Genomic DNA, 18,856 nt, shown 5'->3' with positions numbered 1-18,856 from the left:
TTTTTCCCTGACCTCTGGCTTCAAGTGAGCTCCCAGCGGACCCTCAAAACACATGTACACTTCGCATTTTGCTGAGTCCGCCAAACGGATGACATCCTGCTGTCCTGATTTTCCCTCGCCGCCACAGCCTTCCCAGCCTTCCCAGCCCCCTGCTGTGCTTGCACCACACTGTCAGCTGCCGCGGACGGACTCACTACCGCAGACCCCGCCTGCACAGCCACGGGCACAGGGGATACTACTTCCCCCCACTGGCGGAACCCACGCCACCGCTGGGCTGGTGGTGGCACCTTCGCCCTTCTCAAACCTGCCGACCAACTCTTTTAGCCCAGCCAGGAAACCCCGCAAGCCCCCAGCTCCCCCAGCCGCGGCCCCATCTGTTGTGTCTGCCCGGGGAGAAGTCCCCTGTGAGCCCCCCCGCTAATTACTGGGCCACCTAAGAAGAGTCCCACCAGCCGACCGTCCCGCGTCCGCTGCTGCCGAACGTCTCAGGGGAAAACGATCGTCCTCCGACTCCGTCAGCTCACCCTCCGACCGGTGTACGACTGTCTCACTCTTGTCTGATGAAGGCCCTCCAGGAACAGCGTCTCTGGATGCCGAGGATCTGGCAGATGTCCGGCCCCCCCTCTGAGCTCCAGACCCGCCCACGGACTTATGAGTCACCTTCCTGGGGCCGGGGGGCTCCTTGCCCTGTCGTGTGTCATCAGGCGTGCTAGTACCCTCTCTTGGACATCCGTCTTCTCCTGGGGGTCACCGGCCGAGGCCATGGAGGGCCCGGCGACCGCAACAGCTGATCTCCCCTGCTGAGGCTCCCTCCCTGCTACCACCCCATCAGGAGTGGGGCCCCGCACTCTCCCGGTCCATGCACCGAGCGGGCCACATGGCCGCCCCAGAACTGCTGGTGCGACCGCCCGCTGAGCCCCATCTATGAGGGGGATTCCTCCCGGGACCCTCCCAAGCAAGGCTGAACGCTTGGCGGGGGGCCCAAGGGGGACTCCCTGGCTGAGCTCTAGGGGAGGGGTTGGGTGAGAAGCTCTCTGGAGGCCCAGACCTCCGAGCTCGTGCGTGCTCCCTACCCCCTGTACCTTGCTCCACGGACCGTCCAGCAAGCATTGGCCCCAAGGTCTCCTGCAGCCAACCCACGCCCCGTGATGCCACCTCCACCCACAGCTGGGCCAGAGTCTGCTCCACCTCCGCCATAGCTCTGTCTCCATGAACTTTCCCTCACGCTGTGGTACTTGGGAGGCAGGGACAGCACCTTTTCTAATGTACTCCCCCTCCCACTAACTTCTCTCCCAATCCACACTCTTCTAACATCTTGTACCCTGTTTCCACAGTCATGTCAGCCCTCCACTTATTTCTCTACTCTCATTTTTCTTGACTATTGTATAACAGATGTACTACTGCTAAAACCCTTGTTTGCTCCAACTTTTTACCCATATACTTTATTAACGATACCACACTGAAATTGGAGTTAAACACAGGCCGTAGCAGCGTTATTTATGAAACAAATATATTTTCAAAATAAAATCAACATAACATCAACATCTGAACTCATTCCTTCCAAGGTATCTTCCTTCATCTGCAAAGACCAACACCCGCCACAGCGCCCAAGGGTAAAACCTTAACCTTGGGTGCCCCTCCACACCCTTAAAGCTCGCTATATGCCATCTTGCAGTCCCAACGCCCACATGTCTATCCCCACTGCATTAACCCTTTCATGACTAAGCCTATTTTTGAAATTTGGTGTTTACGGTTACCAGGTTAGAGTTACAGGGGAGGTCTGGTGCTAGAATTATTGCTCTCGCTCTGACGATCGTGGTGATACATCACATGTGTGATTTGAACACCGTTTACATATGCGGGCGCGACTTCCGTATGCATTTTCTTTGCTGCGTGAGCTCGCGGGGACGCTTAAAACTCTTCTATTTTCCTTACTTTATCTTTGTCTTGTTGTCCCGTGTGATTTTCTGAGTACAAAGCACCATAATAGCATTTAAACACATCTGCTATCTCCTTTGTCTTGTGTACCATTTCCCCCTGTCTATTATGGATCCTTTCTATTAAATGTATTGATTTTTTCTTTTTTAATAACCTGGCCAGATGCTTGCTTGTTTTGTTACCCCATTGATATTTATCTTTTAATATTCTGTTAAATGTCCTTTTCGTATCCTGTACCATCAGGTCCTTCAATTCGTCTCTCTTTGCAACCAATTGATGGAGCGTATCCTGATGTTTGCCCTTGTATTTTTTATGAACTTGTTCTAATCTATATATTTCCTCTATTGCTGATTTCATATTTTTTTGTTCTTTTTTTTTTTTTTCCTGCCCCAATGGATATGAGAATGCCCCAAATATAGGCCTTATGGGCCTCCCAGAGGGTAGCATGAGAGATATCTTTCGTATCATTGAACTGAAAGTAGCTCTCCAACTCCTTTTGAATTGTTTCTACATCTTTCTTATTTTTTATTAATGATTCGTTCAATCGCCAGATGTAAGATGGTCTTTGTATCCCTGTTACCCTCATTTTCATAGTAACTGGGGAGTGGTCAGATAGCGTGAATATCTCTATGTTTGATTGTTCCAATGCTTTATGATCTACTAATTTATGATCAATTCTAGTGTACGTCCCGTGTACAGGGGAAAAAAAGTGTAATCCTTATCTTTAGGGTGCATAATCCTCTAAACGGGCAAGAAACGCACCGGAGATCACAAGATATCCGTACTCTGACCCCCTTTTCCCCATCCCCCTCCCACAACACAAGCCCCATCCTGTTTCATAAGGAGTACTATAGGACCTGGAGAAAAAAAAAAATCTTTCCACTTTTTCCTTTCCTTCCTCCAATTGTCCCTCATCCTAGAAAAGACTTTCTCCCTCCAGCCAAGCTGGGATCTCCCAAGGTCTCCACTGCTGCTTATTGATTTTGTACATGCGTTTTTTCCATCTACAATCATGTGAGTGTTCCTAAATTTTATTCAAATTGTATTTTTTATATACGGAATTACACTATTTGGTCCCTTCTTGCTTTCTCCTTTGCCACTCTACATTCACGAACTTCTGAGTACCGTTCCATGTAAGAGGCCACTCAGCACATGTCCTCATTGGAGTGCGAACAAGGAATCTCCAGTCCAGAGAAATTGACATCCTCTGAATCTATCCACCACATTACAAGCCTGTTTGACACGCATACGTTCTGGCGTGTTCAAACATTCCGGTAAGCCTCCTCTTCTCACGGTGGTGGTTTTATCACAGTCACAAATTTGTACCTATGGACAAACACGTTTTTCTACACCGGAACTTCTTGCGGTTGAGTCTCACAACTCTAAACATATAGACTAGAATTATATATCCACGGAAGTTTCAACTACAGCACTATTAGTGCTGTCATTTATATCGTCACCTTTTACCTGTATTACACACAGATTGACTTTATTATTTTTTATTATTTTTATTATTTATTCTTTTTCTCATTCACGGTAAAATTCTATCGAACTTTAGGCTATCTTTGACACTTTTATCCAACAAAGGGTTAAATATAAGATTCATAATTTTCCTAAGGTCTGCGCCATTCTCCTCAGGAATAGCTCGGATTCTCAGGTTTTGTCTTCTACTTTGATTTTCCTGATCTTCCAGTTTATTAAGAATTTTTTTTTTATTTATTTTTGTTGTTTTTACTTATTCTTTAAGCTTATTAAATTCCTGAGCTTGTTTGTCTGTTTGCTCTTCCATCTCCTCCACTCTGGTCAGCAGCATTCCCAGATCTGATCGTAATGCGGAGATTTCACCTTTAATTGAATTTTCTAGTCTTAATAGCATCTCGGACATTTCTAGTTTTGTAGGAATTTGGGCTCCTTCATTCTGAACATTCATTGTGCTAATCTCTGGCTTGCGCTCTATGCTTATATTAACTCTAAAGAGGCTAGAGGTCTCTTTTTTCTTTTTTCCTGGTTCTCCTTTCTTATCTTGTTTTAACTGCTGCTGTTTCCGGCCAGAACCTAAGCTCTCAGGACCAGTGGCGTATTTAGGGTATGGCAGATATGGCAAGTGCTATGGGCGCCACCTGAAGGGGGCACTGGTGAGTGGCTGGGCAGCAAGGCACTTTCCAGGGCATACCTGCCAACAGTCAAAATTTTGCTAGGACATTTCTGGGATGTGGCCATCCTGGGTAGTTTCCCTAAAAATTGTTTTTGTCCCAGGCAAGGATGGACTGGGTCGAGTTGTCTGATCCCCCCCCCTCTAAAAAACATGAACTGCTCCGGCTTGTCATCACCTGGCGCCGCCCACACAGTATGCTAACAGCCAGCTACAAGCTAAAAAGATAGCAGTGCCCGGGATACAGAAGGCTCCGCCCTCACAGGTGTCAGCTGACTGCCATCACATGACAAGAAAGATGGCTGCCACCTGCTGCATGCTGCTGGTTCCCTCAGCCCTGATGTGTCTATTACTCAGAGAACGCTCTCTGGGAGCATCAGCACTGTGCCCAGGAGGAGGGGGGACGCTGTATCCTGGGCTGCACTGAAGGACAAATGACACCATCAAGCAGAAGAAAGGGTGAGCAATACAGGCTGACTGTAGGAGGGAGGAAGGGATGGAGCTCTGCTAGATAATGTGATGGCTGGAGAAGGTGGGAGCTCATTATAGAGCTGATAAAAGGAGGGGCTTCCATTGTTTATGTGACACCTAAAGAGGATGGAGGAGCCCTGAGTCTCTCTCTCTCGCACACACTGTGTCACACACACAAAATGCCAGCTGCAGATGTCTAAGCAGCAGCTCTCTTGTCCTATATGCAGATCAGCCAGTGCTCACACTGGTTAGGAAATGATTCCCTTTGCTCTTCTCTTTACACTGCACACAGGATAGGTGAGCACACTGATAATGATTAGACTTCTGGAAGACCCAAAAGTGTGACCGTGTTCATCATGATTTGCAGCTGTTTCTAAAGAGCTCTTGGTGCCAAAGTCCAATGTGCTCTGCATGATTTGTTTGTTTTTATATTGACTTTCAGAATTTAGGCTGGTCAGGCTTGGATCTTCACAGACTTATTAACCATTTATGGTCTTACTAACTATGCTTGGCAAATGGACTGTTAGTAAGACAGAAACTGCAGTCTCTGATCTCCTGTTTAATGTCTGCAGTATCTGACTGTCTCCTGCACCATGTCTGCACATTCTCTAACCATCTCTTGTATCTGATGGCATCTGTCTAGGGGGATGGTGTTTGGAGTATCTTTATCTGCTGATTATTAAACTTTCTGGAATACACATACTGTATTGCTATTGTGGTCTAGGATCTGGGCCTGCTATCCTTCTATCCTTCTTTCTTTCCCTTCTCCTTCTTTCATTTGAGACTCTAACGACACCCCCTTTAGGTTATCTGAAAGATGAGTTTCAAATGTTTTGACAGGGGTGCAGTTTCAGTGCTTGCCATAGGCGCCATTTTCACTAGATACGTCTCTGCTCAGGACTTGTCTCCTTCATCAGGTATTGTGTGATCGCACTAGCATTTGCTGTACCTTTGGGGGTTTTAAGATCGCATCCCTTTGAGGTCCTGCCTTTCAAACTGCTTTTATTGGTTGTGGTTTTACGTTTCCCCAGTTTTATGCTTTTGTTTTGCAAATGTACGCTATATCAAGTCCTGATTTAATTCAGTATGTATGTGTACGCATACCAATAAACTCCAAAAAAAAAAAAAAAAAAAGGGAATATCCACAAAGCTGGGGACCTTTCAGTCAAACCAATAAGCAAAATTCAAATAAACAAATATAGCTCAGACCGTATGTTGAAGGAAGGTTTAAATGTGTACTGACTGACCGCCTTTCAGGGATATCTGCTTTAGTGGAAAGTCAATATGCAGATTTATGTGAGGTACAAGTCTATACAACCATCCAATACAGTAACAGTCAGGAGGAACAAATATAAGTTTACAAAAGTATGTCCCAATGACTCCAGGTATATTCAAGTGTATTATTTAACAGCATAAGATGTGTTTTGGAATTTTTAATTTTGATTGAAGGCCTCAAGAGTGTTTAAACAAAACAGTTTTATAATAGTGAGTACTGGGATAACTGACTGTTTCAGCTGGTACAGATATTGCAGTTATTTCAGCTTTTGCATTTGCAGTTTATTGCCGCTGACATAAAGTCTACATTTTCGGCCGCAATCACAGACTTAAAATCAAATCTGCTAGCATTGACTGACAAAATGGAGACTGTGAAGGCAGCGGGCAGGCACAGGGACAGAGCCCTGAATAGACTAGAGAAAGTGACTGACTCACACGCCGCACAGTTTATAGAGATGAACAGGCATTTAGAGGATCTTGATAACCGCGGGAGGAGGAATAATATCAGGGTGAGGGGGATCCCTGAGACGGTGGAAGCTGACCAGATTGTACCAGCATTACAACGTGTTTTTAATTCCTTGCTAGAGAGACAGGAGGATATGGACATAGAGTTTGTGAGAGACCACAGAGCCCTTAGAGCTAGAGGACCTGATACGGCTCCTCCCAGAGATATTATCTGCTGTCTTCAAAGTTATCCACTCAAGGAAGACATTATGAGAAAGGCTCGCAGAAATGACCACATTGTCTTCAGTGGTGAACATATTATGCTGTTCTAAGACCTTTCCCAAATTACCCTGAAAAACCGTAGAGCTCTGCGCCCCCTCCTGGACAAACTCAGGGAACATGACTTGCGCTACACTTGGCGCTTCCCTTTTGCTCTGGTAGTGACGCTAGCCGGGAAACAACACGTACTACGCTGGCCATCTGAACTACCTGATTTCTGCGCAGGTATGGGCTTGGATAATATAGACCTACCTGAATGGTATCAGGAATTTGCCTTACCACCACTCACAAGAAGTCCTCATGCTTGGCCTTCCTCCACACCGGAGAAACAGTTCCCCAAGCGGTTGAAACATGGCCGAGGCGGAGGTCAATATTCATGAACACCGAATAGGTGACAAAACCCACATGGGTCTCAAGCAGTGGAGTAATACATGTGATCAATAATTATAGGGCCTGGTCATATCACCCATCCCAGCTTCTATTGTGGACCAGGGTCCCTATTATCTGCAACTTTTCACCCTTCCAAGGATTCTACAAATAACCTGATGACATCGAAGGCCTTCCGCTTATTTACCACAAGCTAAATGGTCCTAGTGCATGCAAACCTTGCAAATGGATTATGCAATACTATGATAAGAGCGACTTTCGCCTTCTGACTACCAAGTTACCTGACAATAGACGACGCTCCTAGGAGGTGTACTTATTCTATACGCACAGCAATTCCCTGCCTATTTCTGAGCCAAGTTTTGGGACACCACAATGCTCATAAGAGGATCCTTGACAGGCAGAAATACGCAGCTAGAGCAAGAACTATTTCATACAGAATACAGGGAAGATCTTCAGGTATTTCTAGGGACATCTCACTCTTTGCAGTCATATAAAGGGTGAAAAAGAAACAAAGGGAATTTTCCCTCATTTTTGTGTTTTATTTCTTCTGCAGGGTTGATCCTTAAAGACGCTAATCTTAATATTTTTCTTTTCCTTTTTAGGTCTAGATTTTCAGGCTGTGTTGTTCTTTTTGGTTCCTTATTGTTTGTTTTTTGTTACTTATACCACACTCTTGATATTCTTTTGAGTTGGTTTTGTGCAGTGGCCTTGTGGTGGAAACTTGATCTTCTACACGAGACCACTGGTTGTGATTAATCCATCTTGGTGGGCTCCCACCCGGGAGCCCACAAAGTGCGCCTGGGCCGGGGGTTTCACGACCCAGGTGCACTAACTACCTGCTTTGGATAACACAGGTTATTGTCTAGAGTGTATTTACTGAAATATTCTCTCCGAATAATTTAGGATTCGTTCTCTATTTTTGAATCCGACTCTTTTTGTTCCTACTGATACTTTAATCTCCTTCCTCTCTAGATCTTTCCTACGCTCTCTCTCCTTGGTCTGATAACAGCAGTTTTGCACACCGAGTAACATAGATTTGTCTTTACAGAGCTAAATTGAAGCACCCCATCCCTGGTTTGAACACCAGAGATGGCGTTTTCATCACTTGGGAAGAGGCCGGTGGTGATCTCTCAAAATATTAGAGGGCTGAACATTCCTGAAAAACGTGTCTCACTCCTCAGGGGACTGAAGAAAGGTAGGCCCCAATTTGTCTTCCTTCAGGAAACACACTTCAGAACCAACCAAGTCCCTAAACTTACCAATAAGTACTTTACTACAGCATATCACGCAACCAATGACTTAGCGAAAACTAAAGGGGTGACAATTCTAATCAGTAAAGACACTCCCTTCACCCTAACTGATAGACTGACAGACCCTGAGGGTCGCTATATCTTTCTTAAAGGAACCTACGGACAAAGAACTGTGACACTGGCTAATGTGTACTTCCCAAATTCTTCCCAAGTTGCCTTCTGTCAGAAGGTTACTCAAGAGCTTAAGGGCTTTACTTCAGGGCTACTGATCATGGGAGGAGACTTTAATGTTCTGCTAAACCCCATTGCAGACTCCTCTACTGGAAAGTCTTGCATGACGTACAGAGCTCTTAAAAATATCAAACAGAGCTTAAACTCACTTCAGTTAGTAGATGCATGGAGATTCCGCCATCCAGATACACGGGACTTCACGTTTCATTCTATACCTCACGACCGATACTCATGCATCGATCAAATATACATCTCCCAAAGAGACCTACAGACAGTAACAGGGGCTCATATCGGAGTCCAGTTGCTATCAGACCATGCACCCATTTCCTTGGAATTAGACCTACAAGCTTTACCACCCAAGTCCAACACTTGGAGACTGAACACCTCACTGTTAACAGACCCTGACTTACTCCTGCGCATTCGGGAAGCAATATCTGATTATTTTATACATAACAACACGCAGGATATGGACCCGCTGACGATATGGGAGGCACACAAATGCACAATTAGGGGGGTACTCATTAAGATGGGCGCCCAACGCAAAAAAAGGCAAGAAAAAGAAATTCGAGACTTGACTGATAAAATACACATGCTAGAAGCCTCACACAAACATTCCCTGGCCTTCAGATGGCCAGAGAACTTCTGGACACTAGGAAAACATTACAACACATTTTCCAAACTAAAGCGAGGAGTTCATTATTCTTGAAAAAAAAAGTCTATTATGAATCGGGTGACAAGACCGGACGGTTTTTGGCAAGGGCCTTAAGAGAAACATGCGCAAATAATGCCATATTGGGTATTAGACCGCCAGGAGGGCCATTAGAAGTGACTTCGGAAGCCATTGCGAAATAGTTCCACAGTTATTACTCCAAACTCTACAACTTAGCACAACAACACAGACCTCCCTCGATACCGACAGATAGAGAGCAGGCCATTCAAGACTATTTGATAGACAGCGATTTGCCTCGTCTAGAAACAGAAGTGACAAACCCTCTTGAGGACCTGATAACGATAGCCGAAATTCAGGGGGCAATCAAGGGACTTAAGCCGGGGAAGAGCCCAGGTCCGGATGGTTATACATCCATCTACTACAAAACATTCAGCGACATATTGTCGGCACCACTGGCCAGGGCCCTGAACTCACTTTCTTCTCCTAGGCAGGTGCCCCGAGACTTTCTATCGGCCCACATAACAGTGATTCACAAAACAGGAAAAGATCCCACAGAGTGCCCAAGCTACAGACCCATTTCGTTGTTGAATCTAGACCTCAAATTACTGTCCAAAATACTAGCTAACAGGTTACAGCCACTCCTTGCATCCTTAATTGGCCTGGACCAAGTTGGTTTCATGCCAGGAAGAGAGGCAAGAGACAACATCATTAAGGCCCTACTTCTGACACATGCAGCACGATCTCGGGGTATCGAGGGCCTTCTCCTATCTACGGATGCGGAGAAGGCTTTCGATCAGATTTCCTGGGACTACATGCTGGCAGTTTGCCGTCATGTGGGTCTGGGAACGCATATGATGACCTGGATCACGGCCCTGTACCAAAATCCGTCCGCCAGGATAAAAGTGAATGGCATACTGTCAGACAAGGTCCAGATTTCAAACGGTACTAGGCAGGGTTGCCCCCTTTCACCGTTGCTGTTTATACTCTCATTGGAGCCATTTATCAGGAAGGTCAACAAAAACCAATCCATTTCAGGCTTTGAAGTAGCAAACAAAATATACAAGACCGCAGCCTATGCGGACGATCTCCTGTTTTTTCTGACCAAACCACATATTACAATTCCTAACCTATTGAAAGAGTTCGCGCATTATGGATATATTTCTAACCTCAAAATAAATTACTCTAAGTCTGAGGCAATGAATGTTACATTGACAGAAGACGCACTAAGAAAAACGCAGGGGAATTGTTCATTTCGCTGGGTGACGGGCACTCTTAAATATTTGGGGGTCGCACTTCCCTCGACATTGACAACAACCTATGAAAAGAATTTCCCCCTATGCTGCGCAACATCGCCTCAGACTTACAGTACTGGAACTCTAAATACTTCTCTTGGTTCGGTAGAGCAGTCATTCTCAAAATGACCATTCTACCCAGACTATTATACCTCCTAAGAGCACTACCTGTCAAGATTCCATTGAATTTCTTTAAACAACTACAAGCTATTCTTACGCTCTCTTCCTTTGGGGGCACAAACATCCCAGAATCAAATTTGATCTCCTCACCAGACCTAAGGAGAGGGGGGGGGATGGGTTTGCCACACTTCCAAAATTACTACCTAGCATCGCATCTCACTAGAGTGATTGATTGGCACTGTCACGGGAAGTCAAAAGACTGGGTCAAAATAGAAGAGTCACTGACCATAGGCACACTCAGGTTTTCCCCATGGATCCCTCGGGGAAAACAACACCATTCCATAAAAAAACACCCACTAACAGGGACCACCATGGAGGCCTTCCAAACGGTGATCAAGAAATCTGATTTAACGACACAACTCAGTCCACTAACTCCTATTCAAAATAACCCAGATTTCACCCCGGGTATGACGGGCAGAATTTTTCAGCCTCAAAACCCACAGAAATTACTGACCGCAGGTGACTGTTTCAGCAATGACAGAGTTAAAAACTACTTAACGATGAAAGATGATCTTAACCTTCCCCATTTACCTAAATGGTCATACTTTCAAATACGTAGCTTCATCACAGATAAGACTAAACAGCCCCACTTTCAAAGACCTTTGACTCCACTAGAGACAGCATGCCATAAGGGGGATGACTTTATAAGGACGACCTTGGCTACATATTCCTGGCTTCAATTTCCTACAACTATAGCTAGAGACAGATTCAGAGGGGAGTGGTCCAGGGCATTGCAGAAAGATTTCACTGATAACCAGTGGCAGACGGCATGTACATTAGCACATAAATGTTCCATCAGCTCGAAAATACAGGAGACAGCGTACAAGCTGCTGACTCAATGGTACGCTACCCCCCAGAAACTTCAAACATGGTTCCCAGAGACTACGGATAGATTCTGGAGATGCAGGAGTGAGTTGGGCACTCTCTTACACATTTGGTGGCAATGCCCAATCCTCAAAGCCTACTGGTCAGAGGTGAGGGATATCATACGACAGATCACGGAGACCAGTCTCTCTCTTGATGCAGCCTGCTGCCTACTCCACATTTCCAACTTCCCGTACAAAAGATATAAAAAATCTCTAACAAAACACCTATTGAACGCCGCTAAGGCACTGATACCGTTAGGTTGGAAGAGCACGCAGGCTCCTTCTGTAAAGGAGTGGCTTCAGAAAGTCTCCGAGATCTGTCTCATGGAAGATTTACTGGCCCAAACCGCAGATGACATAGAAAGATACCATAAGACATGGACCCCTTGGTTTCATTTTAAGGTTTCAACAAAATACGATCTTCTAATGAGTAACTAACACTGCCCTGATCGTAGGAACTACGCACATAACCTGAGTCAAGCACTAGTGCTCTGAACGGATCAAGGAGAGAGAGAGTCATTACTCCTCATTAAACAAACCCACCTCTCTTCATCTTTATATCTTTTTCTTTTTCTCTTTTCTATCACTTCTCATAGTCATCTGATAGATATGTTGTCAGTAATAACATTCTAATTTGCTTCACTTACCCAACTAGAGGAGACACTGGATAGCCTTAATTGTGACCATGTTTCTATATGCTCATGGTTTAGACGGTTGCCCAGGTTAACTTTCAGTCTACCTAGATTAAGTTGGTCTAGTAGATAGATGTGATACCCAATGATCATAAAATGTTTTGTACATTTGTATCAATACACCATTGTGCGATGGCTTTGATTGTTAAACTTTCTGTTTACCTTCAATAAAAACTCTTTGATGAAAAAAAGAAATACAGGCATATACCCCAGTACAGCCAATGTTTTCTGAAATTAGGTTCAAAAGTCAACAGGTTACAAGCTTAAGTAAGCTGGTAAATTGCAGGCACAGGCAGGGCTCAACACATATGTCTCAGGTTGTAATGAATTATGCTGGCGGATACAGGTGAAAATGTGCATATGCACAAAAAAGTGGAAGAAAAAGTTTGATTTATACAGATATATGTTGTTGAGCACATTTCACAGTCCAAGGTAAAATCAAAAAGAAGGTACCTTACTTCTTCAACTGCCCGTCCTGCTTGTCTCCCAGCTGCTTCGCTCCGGATAAGTGTTTAAACATCCACTGCGACCCCCTCAGGGCTTAATGCTTCCGGGAGACCTCCGAATGCCTGCACCTGTTTTCGGCTATCTCTCATAGTCTCCTGTTGGGACTTCTCCAGCAATAGATGACGCTGAGCTGGAGCTGCGCTCTGATCAAATGGCGCGGGGGGGAGCGGGCAGGGAGGAGATCAAAAGACCTCAGCTCTCCAACATTCTCCCGCAGCTCAGCTGTTCACCAGTCTCCCAAGCTGGCTGAGGAATCTTCCGAAGACCTCCAGGGGGCGCTGGGTCCTCTTCAAAGGCTCGCTGCCGCCTCTCACTCCGCCACAGCTTTCCCCGGATCTCTCCATGCGCTCCGTCGTCAGCACAGGTCAGGCCCCTCCCTCTGTGAGGCCCGTCACGTCCTCATGTCCTCATCCTTCACACACCGCCTAATGTTTTGTACATTTTATTAAATTGCTTTCTAATAACATATTCCATACAAATTATCTTGCATATCCCCCCAAGTTATACTTGTTTCTATGTTCTCATAAGGGGGTGGTGCTAGGAGGTGTGTAGGGGTGGAGACAAGGGGTGGTCCTAGGGGTGGTTCTAGGGGGTGGGTAGGGGGTAGAGACAGGTGTGACCTAGTGGAAGGGGGGTGAGTTCCGGCACCTTTTCCCTGAGAAAAATAGGCCCTGGTTAAAGCTATTTAGATAAAAGGTTATCTAGTAGAACATATTAGCCAAAAATGAACTGGACTGTCTTTTCTACTCAAGTCAGAAACAACATGCCCATTTAGCACCTCTATGCCCTAAACCGTTTGTTTTCAGACTAAAAGTAATATCAGCTGGCAAAGCCATACTACCTACAAAAGCAAATAAACTAATATTATAGGAAGACTTCGCTATAGACACTTTTTCCTGATCAAACACGACCATTCTTCGTGAATTTACTGGATCTTATTATCTTTTTGAAGCTGTTAGTTTGCATTAAATGTTTCTAGCTAAATGAGTTGCCACATTATGTGATATTGATGATATTGCTTTTTTACATTCTCATCAAGAGCAAAACGCTTTCTTAGAATGGTTATTATCCATGGCTTTGAGTCAGAAAACACTTCATCTTTCTACAGCAAACGTTTCTTTTTTCAAACTTTCTGACCTTTTTGTGCATCACTTCAATATACTTTTCATTCTATGGTTCAGATGTAATATAATTTACATTTCTTGCAAATTCTGTCATGTGTTAATAATGATGACATCCATGAACTTTGTCATTTTAGAACATCTCTCTTTATATTATTTTGCTGAATCGAAATGTTCCCTTTACAAGTGATCATTCATTATTATGTAAAGCAGGGATTAGCAACCTTATCCACATTAAGTGTAGTTTTTAGTATTAGACAATCAGAACGCCAGTAAAAAAAATAGCATGACATCGTCATTTAGTTAGTTTTCAGTTTTTGCACTTATATTTGTACTGCTAATGGCAAGTTAAACTCATTAGTTGTTATAATTATTAATATTATTGTTGTTATTATTATACCTTTCACATACAAAACATGGATCCGCCCGATGCATGCATCTTTAGGCCCGGTTTAGACTAATGCAGCAAGCACTCTGACTTTGGAGCACATGCCGCATCAGAAGTCGCACCCCATTAAGTGCAATGGAACCATTCTAATCGATGCGACTTGAGTAGTTCTGACTTCGAAAAAGGTTCCTGCACTACTTTTAGTCCGACTTTGGTATGACTTTCTGTTTCAATCTTTTTATTCAATTTTCAGAATTACAGTAAAACATTATAATGTAATACAAAAGAGTGCAAAATGGCCCTGACAATATGAACAGTTAACAAGAAGTCAACAATGATGTCATGTTTGTAAGGGTAAGGAATTAAGACAATAATCCATGGAGATCCACCAATGGGTATCCACCAATGGGTAATGGAACTGTGACAGAGTGGTCAACTATAAAAAAAAAGCTATTGAGAAACATATTCGGTTAAAGTCCTCAAATAGGCCAAACAACCCATGGGCCTTACATCAGGCCAACTTTGTACATCGACAGAGGGGTCCATAATAATGGAATTATAACAAATATAGTGACTTTTGTGTCATCTAACACTAGACTTATTTATTCTACCCCATATATACTTAGAAAAATCAAGTGTAGCAGCATCATATCCTTTGAGGGATATCGTTATATTCAAAACCTAGACGGAAACCCCAAAGTCGAGACAAAGGGTCCGACTAGAGGGCCTATCTTGCACCTGAGTAAGGAAATAGAAAGAAGCGAGTTAGAGAAAGAAATGGAAGCGAGTCAGAAAAGAGAGCAAAGAAGCGAGACTACACCTGTCCAGGACAGATCCAATGTCAATCCCAAGTGTTTGGCACCTCTAGGTAAGAAAGCCACCTTTTCAAACAGGGGTTGTTTGTCCAGTAGGACGCTGACGAGTTTTTCATGGAGCATGATCCAGGTTAGTTTTCACCTTCATTAAAGCTAAGTCGATCACTGGACTTTTCCAGGCAGTAGCGGTGGATATTTTGGCCGCTAAAAACATATAATAAATTAGAGTCTGTGTAGACTTCGGTATGACTTTCATTGACTTCTGTTAAAGAAATCGTATGCAAGTTGTGCTGAAGTCGTGCTTAGATTGGGCTTCGAAGTCGCACAACTTTGAAGCTGCGGCAGTGTAAACCTGGGCTTAGGGCACTAGTTAACACTAATGCGGTAACTGGCTTTTTTCTTCAGTGAATGCACCAGTCACCACGAGGGCACATTTAAAACAATTGGTTTCTATTTGCCCTAGTGGTGCTAGATACAAAAAAATCTAATATAATCACACCTCATTGGATGTAACCCACACTTCACCACAACGAAGTGCAACAAACCACGCTGCTGTGCAGTAACATGATGAAGTATTACTTTGTGCACTTCAAATAAAGTCGCCAAAAGTTGCTGCAGCCCAAAACAACTGCTCGCACACCAAGCCCTTAAACCTCAGATCAGCCCAAAATCTCACAAATTTAGACCTCAGATAAGCCCACAATCCCACACATTTAGTTCTCAACAGATCCATTCCAATTATCATGTGATGGTGTGGGAGATTTGCAATAATAATAGGGTGCCTAATTTCCTTATTACCTAATTTGAGCTTAAGCCAGGCAGTACCCATGACTTGCAATGGCTCTCCCCCCACCCCGATTAGTGAGCAATCAAAGCTCCTAAGTTTTGGTTTGTTGGGCATTGAATTTATTACTCCATTAAATTGTTCCTGTGACAGGATGGTGGCTTGGGATCCCGTGTCAATTAAACCTGAAATGGGGTGATCACTGGCCTCATGTACCTTTACTGTAGTGAAATATCTTCCATCAGATTTAGTTAACTCACACCTGAAATTAGCGTGGTTGAGAATCTGTGGGCTTTCCAATAATTTACAGTTGGTATTTATCTCACCGCATGTCACAGCTTCTTTGCGCTTATGATTCCTGCGGGATGGCCTGCGGGGCTACTCTGGTCTTGAAGCTGTGGCCTTTGTCTCAGGGGTTACTGTGGTTCCCTTTGATTTTGGAGAATTAGGGGAGCTACACCAACCCTGGGGTTACAGATGTGTTCCTGATTGGGAGGTGACCTGCGATTATCAGGATTTTCTTCAAAATTAGGTTCTCTTATGAATTTGGGGTCTCGGTTAAAGCTGGGGTTTCTGTAATAACCGGGGTGCCCATGGAAGTCAGGGTTTTTGTTAAAGTGGGGGTGCCCTTGGAAGTTGGGGTCTCTGTTAAAGCGTAGGTACCCTTGGAAGTTGGGGTCTCTGTTAAAATGAGTGTTTCTGTCAAAGTTAGGGTTCCTGTTAAAGTAGGGGTACCTATTAAAATTGTGACCTTGATTCAAATTTGAATGTTGGTTGTTCTGGGACCCCTGCGGCTATCTCCTCTGGCCGTTCCTGTGCCCAGGACCCCTTTCACCCTCACTAACGTAACCTTGCAACCTCTGTATATCTTCCATCATCTGCTGTGGCTGGGGCAAAACTCCAGAAGGTCCCGTGGGTTTCCCAATATGGACTGCCTCAGCACATGATTTTCTCTCTGTTTGCAGACCAAGAGGTTGAGGGGTCACAGTAGTGGCTGCTATGGTTTTAGGGTTGGGTTTGGCTTCTCTTTTCGCCCCACCTTCCCTACTTTCGCTAATTAACCAATCCAGGGAACGTCCCTTTTTAACCACTTGCCGCACGCCGCACGCCAATGTAATCCTAAGTTTGGTGACGGATATCGTTGTTATGGCAGCAGCTAGCTGACATAACCCCGGTATCCCTGTTTTCGTGCGGCGGTCAGCTTTCAGTTAAAGTGGTCTCTGCGGGGGATTCGCTGCAAGATCACTTTTAGCGGTGGCGGGAGAGGGGAACCCCCCGCCGCGATCCGGTGCCCTCCGCTGCTTACCGGAGCCATCGGTAGCGGCGGAGGCAATCGCGTCTGTCTCCTTGCTGTACATGGAGATAAGTGAGGGGAAGATGGCGCCCACTCGTCTCCATGACACTGCAGGGTGGAAGCGACGTCAAAACGTCACTTCCGCCCATACGTCTTAAAGGCACATTTTTTTCAATGTCATTTTTTTAAATTACATTTTTTTTATTGCATTTTAGTGTAAATATGAGATCTGAGGTCTTTATGAGATCTGAGGACCCCAGATCTCATATTCAAGAGGACCTGTCATGCTTTTTTCTATTACAAGGGATGTTTACATTCCTTGTAATAGGAATAAAAGTGACACAATTTTTTTTTTAAAACAGTGTAAAAATAAATAAAATCATGTAAAATAAATAAGAAAAATACAATTTTTTGTTTTTAAAACCCCCCGTTCCGACGAGCTCGCGTGCAGAAGCGAACGCATACGTGAGTAGTGCCCGCATATGTAAATGGTGGTTAAACCACACATGTGAGATATCGCCGCGATCATAATAATTCTAGCCCTAGACCTCCTCTGTAACGCAAAACATGCCATCTGTAGAATTTTTTAAACGTTGCCTATGGAGATTTTTGAGGATAAAAGTTTGACGCCATTCCACAAGCAGGTTCAATTTTGAAGCGTGAAATGTTGGGTATCAATTTACTCGGCGTAACATTATTTTTCACAATATAAAAAAAATTGGGCTAACTTTGCTATTGTCTTATTTTTTTATTAAAAAAAGTGAATTTTTTCCAAAAAAAGCGCGCTTGTAAGTCTGCTGCGCAAATACAGTTTGAAAAAAAGTATTGCAATGACTGCCATTTTATTCTCTAGGGTGTTAGAGAAAAAACAATATATAATGTTTGGGGGTTCTAAGTAATTTTCTAGCAAAAAACCTGTTTTAAATGTAAACACCTAAATTCCAAAATGAGGCTAGTCCTTAAGTGGTTAAAATCCCTTGCCAGTCCCAATTTTATATAAGTAGGTAATGCTTCATAAAATAGAGTCTTGAATTCTGGCTAGTCCGGATTGGGGTCCTTTTCAGACAGAAAGTAAGCGCTTCTCAATATGGCCAGAAATTCTGTGGGACACTGATTAGGGCCACATTTCAAATTGTAGACTGCGGCTTTGGCAGCGGTGACAGTTTTGTAGGGTCCAAACTCCAATTTGACACCTATGTTTAATCTCCCTCCATGACTGACCATACAGGGCTTGTAGTGAATCAAAGAATTTGATTGACTGTACTTTTCTTCGAATATCCATGGTAGTAACTCAATTTTGGTACGACCGTCCTGAATGACTAAGATTTTTAAGGTACGTTCGTATGTTCCTAGATGGTCAGTGATGGTTGGAGATCCCTTCTTGGAAAAAACGGAAACAGTTTCTTTTAAGAATTTTATCATTTTGGGGGCGTCATACCTTTTAACTGTGGTCCTAGGCTTCCTTTTCTGCCCATATGAAGCTCTTTCTACTTCCTCCTCTGTACACTCTGGGAAGTATTTTTGAAGCTTAGGGGATGACCTGTATTCTGACCCTGTCTCATTGTGACTTACCTGTGTCCCCTGGAAATATGAATATTTCCATCTTTTCATTTCCAGTTCCTCTAAGCGACTTCGGCTCATGGATTCATAGTCTAACTGGGATGCTAATTTTTCTATCCTATTATTCCTCCATTGCTCTCTGCTCGGATTTGAGTCTCTCAATTTCTGCTTCTCTCTCTTTATCTCTCTTTATCCAGCAGCAGAGTTTGCTTCAATGGGGCCTTTTCTCTCTTGTTTGTAATGTGCTATTTTTGTTTACA

The 18,856-nt window shown here is 44.0% G+C and overlaps 1 protein-coding gene across 2 annotated transcripts in view; it reads left to right on the top strand.

The window, feature by feature from the left end:
• The first annotated feature begins 4,317 nt into the window (after nt 1-4,317).
• Nucleotides 4,318-18,856, top strand: part of TNIP3 (TNFAIP3 interacting protein 3) — a 243,048-nt gene continuing 228,509 nt past the window's right edge. Inside the window, exon 1 of one of the 2 annotated variants that reach the window (XM_073603402.1) lies at nt 4,318-4,549. The gene's annotated coding sequence lies outside the window, so the exon portion shown is untranslated. The remainder of the gene's footprint in view (nt 4,550-18,856) is intronic. The other variant, XM_073603394.1, reaches the window with a different exon arrangement.

The sequence above is a fragment of the Aquarana catesbeiana genome, linkage group LG01, assembly GCF_042186555.1.
Source record: "Aquarana catesbeiana isolate 2022-GZ linkage group LG01, ASM4218655v1, whole genome shotgun sequence".
NCBI classification, from domain to species: Eukaryota; Metazoa; Chordata; class Amphibia; order Anura; family Ranidae; genus Aquarana; species Aquarana catesbeiana.
Note: the sequence above shows the minus strand (reverse complement) of the source record. Positions and strands in the feature narration are given on the sequence as shown.